The sequence below is a fragment of the Natator depressus genome, chromosome 25, assembly GCF_965152275.1.
Source record: "Natator depressus isolate rNatDep1 chromosome 25, rNatDep2.hap1, whole genome shotgun sequence".
NCBI classification, from domain to species: Eukaryota; Metazoa; Chordata; order Testudines; family Cheloniidae; genus Natator; species Natator depressus.
In genome coordinates, this window is record NC_134258.1 from 13,557,280 (window position 1) to 13,564,471 (window position 7,192).

A 7,192-nucleotide genomic window follows, 5' to 3' on the forward strand; every position below is an offset into this window, starting at 1 on the left:
CTCCCTCTGAAGCACCTGGCATTGACCACGGTTGGAAGACAGGCTATTGGACCATTGGTCTGACCTGCCGTCAGCTGCCTTATGTTAAAACAAAATTCTGTGTACATTTTTTGCTGAGAACTTTGAAAAATTTGTTTCATTTTTCAATCAAAATGAGAACAAATTTCAAATCCTCTGGAAAGAGCATTCTGTTCTCCACCTAGCTTTAATTATTACTTTTCTTTGTGGGTGGGTGGGTGGGTGGGTGAAGACCCCTAGAAATGTCACGCTGTAGCTTCTATTCTGCCGTGCTCCAAGTGTCCTGCTTCTGAGTTAGAAATGGCACTTGGAGAAGGGCAGAAACTGCCCTTCATCCCAGATATGTTTTTCCTTGTTAGCTGTAGAAGGTGGCTGCTCATACTTTATTTTCTATTAGGGACAATCTAGGAATTGAAGCTAGATCACCAGTGTGCTAACCCCTTTATCGCACAGTACAAGTCATGCACTGAGTATATCTTGTGACTTCCTCCTACCCCTTTTGTCTGTTGAGTAAACAAGGTCCTCCTGCATTCTCTTCTCCTCTGCTCCAAGCATATTTATAGCGGTGTTATAACCTGCTTCTCAGATGGAAGAGACAGGAAGCACTGTTTTACTTATTTATTTGTAAGGGATAGAATAGTCATGCCTTTCTCAATGGTTACTCACTCCAGTCTGCCCCACTCTCTGGTGGTGCTAGTGGCCTACTGGAGCAGTGCTGGTGGGCTGTAGAACAGAAACTTACATTTCCAAGGTCGATATCATCCCTTATTCCTTGGGGCTGTGGTGACTCCTACTAGTCTTAGGGAGGATGCAGAAAGCTCTTACATAGGCTTATTGACAGGGCTGCTATGTACCACTGGTCCGGGGCCTACTGTGGATTTAACTGTTTCATGGTATAAGTGGAGGCAACCTCATCCATAGGGCACATTTCCATGCGCAAGCCTGTAGCTTCTGCAACACCATCAGAGTTAATGTGGCTTCGGCTGCAGGGGAGGAAAGACTGGGAAGTGCAAAAGTGAAGGGATACATTTGCCCTACCTTGCCCCCAGGATCACTGGGCCACCTGCTGCAGGTCACAAAGTATCAGCTTTGCCTGCCCCTCCGTCTTTTGTGCTACGCTTAGCCAGCTGTGGGTCCCAGAGGCCTTTGTGCAATGCCCCTCGGGTGAGGGAATGCCCTGCGAGTGCATCTGTTTGGGGAGCCAGGAGGTGGTGCTTGGAGGCCAGTGAGCAGCCAGCGGCTCCAGTGCTATGTTGGTGGGAGCTGTGTGGTTTCTGTGCCATGATGAGGGCCTGGCCAGAGGCCTCTGGTGACGTGCTGCTGAGGTGCTGGCAGACTTCCAGCTGGAGCTGGCTGGGCCTGGTCAGTCCATCCCCCCAGGGGGGGTCCTCCAGTCCAGGGTGGGGACAGCCCATGAGAGAATGGGGGTGGGGGAAAGAGGTCAGCGTTGCCAACTCCTGAGTGATTTTGTGTTTCCCTTTAAGCCCCAGCTCCTGGAGGCAGTGGGTTTGTGGGGGGAAGGATCTCAGATTTCATATATGCCAAAGAAAAGTTTCCAGCCCCTGGCTGGGAAGACTGCCCCCCCCCCCCAAAAAAAAGGGCTTGGTCACCAGGAGGCAAATAACCAGAACCCTGTGTGTGTGACATTAAAATCTCATGGTTTTAAGGCAATCTTGTGGTTCTGTGGGGGCTAGACTCAGGATTTTTGAATCACTGGGGTTGGCAGTCCTGGTTTCTAGCCTTGTGTGTTCTCACTGCTTGGGGCAGGATAGGAACAAGACCCATGGCTGCCCTGGCACCTATTCCCCTTTGTTCCTGCTGTGTTTGACATCAATAGGGAAGGGGGGGCACAGAACAGCATGTCCCACATCTTGCCTCTTCCTGGGGGGAAAATCAAGCCCTGAGCTTTCTAAGTTTCCTTATTATCCCTGATTTTACAGCTGGGGAAACTGAGACCGGCCAAGTGGAAGTGACTCACTCCAGGCCATTATGAATCTCTGGCAGAGCTGGGACTAGAACCCAGGAATCCTGACTCCCAGTTCTCTGTTCTAGCCCCACACTGGGCTGCCTGCCCCAGTGCTTCGACTGACCCCACAAGTCCTGCCTCCTACTCCTGCATTTAATCCAGTTGCCCTCAAAATGAAAGCAAACTCATGGGGCTTCCTCAAGGAAAACCCTTGAGGCAGACCGAGTGACCTCTCAGACACAGCCGCCCCCTCCCAATGGTACTCGCACCTTTCCCCATCTCACGTACATGCACGTACCCAGAAACCTATGGCCTACATTATGCAGATCAGGTGAGATGATCGCCAGGGTCTCTTCTGCCCTTACATCTGCTAATCCTGTGTTTATTATCCTCATGTGGCGGAAGCTATTGGTGACAGCCAATGGGACACTGGAGACCTCTACTAACCAGGGCATAGGAACAGAAACCGGGAGAACTGATTCCCCGGAGCCGACGTGGCCTGCAAACTGTCTAGTTGATTCAGCAGATGGCAATACCCATGTTTGTTGAAATATATTTTTATTGCATTTCTGCAGGTTTTACAAAAATATGACAAATTAAAAAGAAATAAATAATCCCTTTATTTTTTAAAATTTCAATTGAAAGAAATAAAACAGCAAAAAAACCCCAAACTCTTCATTCTTTGTACAGTAATTGCCCAGGAAAAGAAAGACACCAGACAGCCAGATGCTCATATAAATATGTTTATAGATAAACATGTTTTAAAAATTCCCTGGACTGCTGGGGGCCTGGTAAGTGGCGCTTGTAGGATATAGTTTCAGGAGTGTTACTCTCATGTGAACATAATAAATAAGAGCTCGCTCCTTTTAAGACCAGCGTGATTTAAACAATGACAAACACAAGAGTTGGCTTCAACAAACTGAAGGTGGATCATTTATAAAAACAAATTAAAACGGTGTTTGAACACAAAACCACCTTGGGGTTTCCTCCTTGGACTGCCTGTGGCACCAAGAAGTTGAGGAATGACTTTGCACCATTGCAGAGCAGCTCCTCCAGCTGTGGAAGGGTTCCTGCTTAGCTCTCAGCTCCTGGGATGAGTGGTGGGAAATACTTGGAGGGGTGGAGAATCCTTGGGACCCCCAGGGGGGAGAAGATTGCCCTCTGGAAAGGTGATAATGTTGGGTGTGTATGATGGTCATCAGAGAAACAGTGTTGGGAGGAACCTCACCACCCCTGGTGCCATCCAGACCTTAATTTAGTAGAGCTAGGGCCAAAGTCTGCCCTGGTGGGGTCAAAGAGGTTGGAAGGCAGGGCAAGATTTGGGCCCAGGTTTTCTGTAGGGCCACAAAGCCCAGCTGCTGGCATGGGATCAGCACCGCTGACAGCCGAGAAATAAGCTAGTGACAAGCATTTCCTAGGAGTGTAGCAGAGGCAGATGGAAAAGGCCTCTTAGGTTACCTCCTTCATCCCACCCTTGGCCTTGGGATGGAGTTGGGGTGTCTGGGAGGTTCTTTGGGGTAATGTGAGGTTGGGGGGTGCTCTCTCCCCACCTTTCATCCCACAGCTGCCACCGCTCGCCTCTGGCAGCCAGGAGGAGTTGCTACAGCAGCTGTTCCCAGCGCCTGCTGGATTTCTGATCCCCAGCCACCACGGCCTCTTGGCCCCCTGGAATCCCAAGTTCCCATCCTTCCTGCTTTTTCTGGGATTGTCCCAATTTTTCTTGGGGTGACCCTGTGTCCACCCCCCACCCCAAAGCACCACGGTGTGAGTCAGTCACGGCTCCTGCCGTCTATCATGGGACCCAGGACGCATCTGCTGACATGATGCCAGGGCTGGGTCCCTGGGCTGACATGCTACAAAGCAGCACACTCAACGGCTGGGGAGAGTGGGAGAGATGCCGAGTTGCTCAATAATACCCTCCCTGCAGGAGAGAGGCCCCTTCTAGTCCATCTCAGCGAGAAGCAACCAGCCATGATCAAGGCTGCGAAGAGGGCAGGGGAGAGATCAGAAGGTTCTTGGCAAGTCTCCGAGGAAGGGAAATCCAGGCACGTAACTGGAGGGGTTTCCCCTCCCTGCTCTTCAGATAACTCTGCCCCAGACTTTATGTCCATAAGGCTTTTTGTGGCTCGGAGCAGCATGACCCAGCCCTGTCTGATCTTGCAAAGAGGAGATACCATGCTTACCCGCATTTAAGGGAACACTAGGCCCCCATGCGGTTGCATTAAACATCCATTCACCATGCAACCAACCAAACTGAGTAACGGCACGTAATCATAGCAGTTTCACCAGCTGTTGCCTCCCCAGCCTGCCTATCCTTCGTGGCTGGTAGCACAGAGGTATTTTCTACACACAGATTCTCTCCCTTCTTGGTGTCTGGTCAATACTGTCCATTAGACAGCGGAAGGTGAGAGAGGGCTGGAAATTTTCACCACCCCTAGTCTGTGTTACACCTCTCTGGCTCTGGTTAGATCCTCAAACACCTGGGCCTATTTTATTGCTGCTACAGAATGGCTTGGTTAGAAGACAAAAACACCATTTTTGTGGAGGAAGAATAAAAATAAAATACAAAATTTTGTTGTTTCCTAAGACTCCGGGCCTGGGAGATATCTCCTGGTATCCCCAAGCCTGGAATGTCACAGTACTGGGCCAGTCGCAGAAGACGGAGCTGCAAACAAGCCATTGGAGGACCCACTCTGAGAACTCCAGGTCCCTTTTACTTGGGGAGACTGGCTGCTTTCAAACCCCCTAAAGATTGGATGTCAGCGATGGGACCAGCCAAGCCCCCATCTCTCTGTTCGGGACGTTGTGGGTATGTCCCCTTCCAGATATGTTAGTTCTAAACGCTCTGCTCATCTAGCGATTCACTTGTCAGCGTGCGTGAGAGTACACAGCTTGCTGTGGGGCACGCATGGGACAGGGGCAGAACTTCTACAGGTTCTGGACTTGTCTCCTTCCTATGATAAAGCAGCCGAGGGACCACTGACGTCTGTAAAAAGAGTTAAACCAAAACATCCGACAGTAAACGCACCTATCAGTCCCCAGACTCAGCCTGGTGGACGCTGTCCCTTGCCACCACCTGGCATAATGGTCCTCTAGACACTTTGCCTCCTTGGCAGTTCCTTTCCTGCCCTGCCGAGTCCCCAGCTCCTTCCTCCTCATACAGCATCCCTCTGGTAAATAGTCAAAGATTCCTCCGTCCCAATCCAAAACTAAATCACAAAGCTAAGTCAGCCACAAGCAGAGAAGTGTATCAGCCATTGACCTGTCAACGTAAGTAACGAGCCCTGGCAGACCGAAAGCTCGATTGCTAATCCTAGTGTGGCTGAAACGCTGGGTGACCTGCAGAGCTCTCAGCCACTCTCTGAGATTTCAGTCATGAAAGCACTAGATAAAACTATAAACTAGCTACGGCAAAAACTTCCCTGCTGCTGAAGTGAAGACAATCCCTCCCGCCCACCCCGAATTCCACAGACCCTGCAATTATTTGGTTGCTAAGAGCATTGGTTATTTATCCTTCCCCACCCCATTGAGCCCCCCCACCTTGAGCGGATTCTTTTCCCAGTCTGACATGACATTTATGTGCAAGCTCCTTATTGCGGGGCGGGGGCAGGGGGGGAAGGAACGTCCCAGTTCTTCCAAAGTTACTGAGGGCTGGATACCCTTCTTCCCTGCCAGTGGAAATCTGAAGAAATAACTACAGGGTGCTCTTTGTTCTGGAAACCGTAAAGCTCAACATTTTGCATAAGCTGGGGAGGCAGCAGCTCCCAGATCCTGCCTCCGCCTTTTAAGCTGTCTAAAGAAGAATGGAATAGAGTCTGTTAGGTTGGAGGCGTTTTTTAGTGCAACAAATGTCGACCATGCATGGAAATTATGTGGCTCAAATTCGCTGCCCCACCCCTCGGTCTGTTCTTCAAGCAGAAAGATGTCCCTGCACTGGAAAAATCAAATCATTTCGAGGCTAGAGAGTTGGGAGGAGAGCACTGGAAGCGGTGAGATGGAATAGCGGCGAGTTTCCCTTCTGCATCTAGTGCATATGGGATTCTGCCAGCTTCTGCCTGGTGAGAAGGCAGGGGTGAATGATTCAGTGGTGACCCACCTCTCCTTCCTCCTGATCTCTGCCTCCACGTCACCCCTGTGGGCCTGTGCCCCCAGCCCCCTCATTCCAGCCGTACCTGGGCTCGCCCACTCTGTTCCTCCTGCCGTGCTCCCCCAGCTGGGATGCTTGTGACACCTTGCCAGCCCCAGGGGGATTGGTGGCTCCGGCCTGATCTTGCAGCACTGAGCTCCCTTGCTGTCCATCCCCAGCTGGGCCAAAGAGACTAGAGACTTTGACAAGGGTGGCCCACGAGCTAAATTCCCCATCCCCCGGCTGATGGATGGCTGCCACTCGAGTCAGGCGGGTGTGGCGCCAACCCCGTTCATGCCACCCTGGACTTTAGGAACACGAAAGACCCATTAGCTCATCCAGCCCATCGCCAGCTGTTGCCTGGGGCACTGGGCACTTTGCTCACCCTTCGCACAAGCAGGCCGTCATGGCGAAATTGGCGCCAGGGTAGCAGGGATTGAGGAAGACCTGGGCCCAGGGGGCCAGATTCAGGGGCTGGGACAGCTGTGGCAGCAACTGCTGAGCCCTGTGAGGATGCAGGCAGGGAGCGCCCCCTTCTGGTGTGTGTTTGCAGTAACAACACCAGGCCAAGGCCGAACGCCTGCAGTCAGGGGGACAGAGCTGGCAGGAAAGGAGATAACCTTCTCCCTGCGCAGGGGCACAGCTTCCCTGCAGCAGATGCCAGGGGCTCAGCAGGAGCCAAGGGAGCTTTGGAGAGTCCCTGCTGAGAGCCTGCAGGGCCCCAGGGCTCTGACTCTCTCTGGGACGCAGGGGAAAGGACTTCTGAGCACACCCCAGCTGAGCTCCTGAGCTCAAGGCCACTGCGGGCTGCTCCTACCTCTCCTTCCCCAGCCCCATCTGCCCGACCCACCCCTCCAGCTTTAAGCTCAGGCTGCCCCTGGTTGCACGGCCAGCTTCTGTGCCTGGCTCCGGGTGCTGCATTAGGGTAGATTTACCACAGGGAGCGCTCGGGGAACGTGGACGTACAGCACCCATACACCCCCTTTGCCCCCCCAAGCCCTTCGGGCCCAGAGCACAGGGCCCCAGCGGGTCCTGGCTCAGCTAGGAGACAGGGAGAAATCCACCTGTGGTCCTGCTGCTGC